The 3,838-nt window shown below is 46.6% G+C and overlaps 1 non-coding gene across 1 annotated transcript; it reads left to right on the top strand.

Moving 5' to 3' along the window:
* Positions 1–1,882: 1,882 nt before the first annotated feature.
* On the top strand, positions 1,883–1,954 carry Trnat-ugu. The gene has a single exon. It is a non-coding gene; the product is annotated as a tRNA-Thr (tRNA).
* Positions 1,955–3,838: the final 1,884 nt, after the last annotated feature.

The following is a 3,838-nucleotide window of genomic DNA, read 5'->3' as shown; positions in this document are numbered from 1 at the left end:
GTTTAAACTGACAATATTTTTAGCGCAACGCAATCTGACTCAAAAATTCCTACAAAAGAATGGCCCTGACTAACAATAACCTATACGTTTCATGAATCACTTACCTCACAAAAACCTTCGTTTCTCGAACTACTGCAATACAGCGAGCGCCACTACTGCCAGCTAAATAAAAGATTCAAACTACTGAGGGCACTAACTACTGATAGGCATAGTTAGCAAATGAAAGATTTTGATAGAACAATGTATTTTCCTTAATAGTGTTCAAAAGTCATAAAAATCTATATCAGTTCATGACATCCAGTCTTACAAATTTACTGTCTCTGATACACGTCCAGATCATCCGCTCTCAAAACTGCGCCATCTCTCTCCCCACATCCACCACTGTTGGCGGCTCACCTCCAACTGCGCGAACATAACCATTTCCAGTCAATTATCGGTTCGGTTGGACCAGAGGACAGTCCATTCCATGTAAACACAGCCCATACCGTTATGGAGCCACCAGCACTTTGTACAATACCTTATTGAAAACTTGCATGGCGACTGTTCTAACAATGCAAACCAACCACAGCCTTCACACAGCAGTCAGTGATTTTCATATAGAGCGCTACGTGGCGTTACCAACATAAAAACCTAAACAGCCTACTTACAATTCTTCAATTACTTGTTTTAATAAATGTAACATTTTGTTAGGGTAGTTAATTATGTTGCAATAAATATATTTCTGACCATCTTTCCATTAATTGACTGATAATCCTGTTTCTGTATTACTGTGTATCAATTGTGGCAGGCTGAATTCCTTGCTTGAAGTGAGAACAGATCATTACGCATCTACACTGAGGTGGGATAGTGATATACACGTATATAGATGGCGATTGTATCGCATACACAAGATATAAAAGAGCAGTGCATTGGCGGAGCTATTGTTTGTACACAGGTGATTCATGTGAAAGATTTGACGTGATTATGGCCACAAGGCGGGAGCCGACTGAACGCGGAATGGTAGTGAGAGCTAGACGCATAGTACATTCCATTTCGGAAATTGTTAGGGAATCAATATTCAGAGACCCGCAGTATGAAGAGTGTGCCGACAGTACAAAATTTCAGGCAGCATCTCTCACCACTGACAGCGCATTGGCCGACGGCCTTCATTTAACGACCGAGAGTAGCTGCGTTTGCTTAGATTTGTCAGTGCTAAAAGACCAGCAACGCTGAAATAACAGCAGAAGTCAATGTGAGGCGTATGACGAACTTATCCGTTAGGATGGTAAGGCGACATCTGGTGTTAATGGGCTAAGGCAGCCGACGATTGACTGAAGTACCTTTGCTAACAGTACGACATCGTCTGCAGCGCCTCTCCTGGGCTCGTGACGATATCAGTTGGGCTCTAGGCGACAGGAAAACCGTGGCCTGGTTGGATGTGTCCCGATATCAGTTGATAAGCGCTGATGGTAATGTTCAACTGTGGTGCAGACCCTATGAAGCCATGGATCCAAGTTCTCAACACGGTACTGTACAAAGTGCTGGTGGCTCCATAATGGTATGGGCTGTGTTTACATGGAATGGACTGTCCTCTGGTCCAACCGAACCGATCATTGACTGGAAATGGTTATGTTCGGCTACTGGGAGACAATTTGCAGCCACTCTTGGACTTCATGTTTCCAAACAACGCTGTCATAGTTCTGGCAATACCGGCCATAACCTCCTCCTGTGCGGATGCACACACATTCCCCAAACTCTTACGGGACTTTGTAAGAATGTCTTCCACGAGTAATGAGTGTGTTGGAGTGGGACACTACGAATGTTGTGTCTAGACATAAGGTGAGAATGTGTGTCTCGCGGGAAGCGTGCGCGAGATAGTCACTGTAGTCGCACTATCCCGTGTGCCCTCGGTGGCTCAGTTGGATAGAGCGTCTGCCATGTAAGCAGAGCCCGGGTTCGAGTCCCGGTCGGGGCACACATTTTCACCTGTCCTCGATATATATCAACGGCCGTCAGCAGCTGAAGCTATTCATATAATTCTGATTTCTTTCTAGACTGCTGTAGCTCATAAACAGACACCATATCTATATAAGCGTGGTAGTAGAGATGACAGGGTTGCGTTGAGGTGACCAAACGCGTCACCACTGTGTACGCCAATGACTGATACTGCCTTCGAGGGCGAACGGCAGTCATATCGATTCGCGACTATCAACATCACTAACATCGGGTCGCGTGCGAAGGTGTCATTCCTACACGACACACGTTATGCTCCCGACACTCATGGCCTTGTTGCAGGAAGTATACGTTCTTTGCTTCCAGGACATCGCAGGATACACGACATGCGTATTACACGCGTCGGAAACGTTCCGTGGCTGCGCAGTACTTCTCAAAGAAAGTTTAATAGCCACCAGTATACGATACCTACAGAATGCCAGGGCTATGGCGCTTAAGGTCCAAGGGAAACACTTCGTCAATATTTACGCACCGTCCAGTACGAGCAAGAAGCGTGAACGTTCACTATTCTTTACTGAGGAATTAACCAATCATGCCAAGGCAGGACAGATGATATGGTGAAGGAGTGATTTTAATTGTACACGATCAGCTAATGACCAAATTCCTCAGCATTCACCAAGCCCAACACTTGGCGCTGTCATTCGCTAGCTCTGTCTGGTAGACACTTGGGACATCGTCTATGCCGATAGACAGGATTTCACGCACTTTATTGAACTGTCATCTATCAGAATTTATAAGATATATACCTCTTGGTCTCTCAGGAATGCGGTCACGGCAGCCGAGTTGTAGCCGGCTGCATTTACTGACCACACTGCTTACGTTTGTACCATCACGCTTCGACGCCAACATGTGTCACAGCCGCAGCCCGTGGAAATTTAACACCGCTCACTGGCCTCAACGGAATGCCAGGCGGCGGCGGGTGACACCTGGAGACGAGAGGCATATACGTCTGCTTTACAGTGAGTGCTGGACTGTAGCAAGCCGAAACTTTGAGGATCTTCGAAGATGATTAGTATGGAAGCTGTGGCAGGGAGGCGCAGTACTACGGAGTTCTATTACGCCATCCTCAGAGCTCTGTTACGCCTCCATCAACCGACCGCCAGATGAGTCATCCGAGCAAAATCGAAGACTGATATTGACACGTGAACACCTGGAAGGGATCATTCGTACAAGTCAAACTGTCAGAATCGCCAACTAACTGCTCTCCACGGAAAGAAAGCGCAGACACAGAACATTGATCCATGAGGTGAAGACAGAAGACTGCGTCCTTCACGTCAAACACACAGACATAAGCAATGCATACTTTACCCATTATTCTCACCTGTAAGCGGAGACGAGTTCTGATCCAGAAATCATTACTGCTGTCGCTGGTTTGACGCACAGTACTCTAAATCCAACAGGAATTGCTAGAACCTGTGACTGAAGTGTTGGATGCCATAGGAAAAAGGGCACCCAATAAGTCACTAGGATCTGATGGGGTACCCTTTGAGTTTTCTAGGACTTTCCAGGGGTTATTGGTGCCCTGCACGACTACTATAGGAAACTAGAGGTGCAACTTTGAGCTGCTTTTGTGGAAGGCATCATCACAATCCATAAACCTCACGGACGATCACGTATTATTGACTACCATTAACTTTTTTGAGCTTTGATATGAAAATCTTCACACGTCTACTGGTAGCTCGAATTCTGCGTACGACGTCGCGTGTCTTACCAACGGATCAGGCATCAATAGGTGGGAGCCCAATACCCGCGCCACCCTGTGGCGTTACAGGGACCTGACTGCCCTCGCTGAAGTCGCTCCCTGTACCGGGAGCGCTGGCTGTGATAGACAGTCAAGCATTTGATC

This window comes from Schistocerca piceifrons, chromosome 2, assembly GCF_021461385.2.
Source record: "Schistocerca piceifrons isolate TAMUIC-IGC-003096 chromosome 2, iqSchPice1.1, whole genome shotgun sequence".
NCBI lineage: Eukaryota > Metazoa > Arthropoda > Insecta > Orthoptera > Acrididae > Schistocerca > Schistocerca piceifrons.
This window is presented reverse-complemented; position numbering and strand designations above follow the sequence as displayed.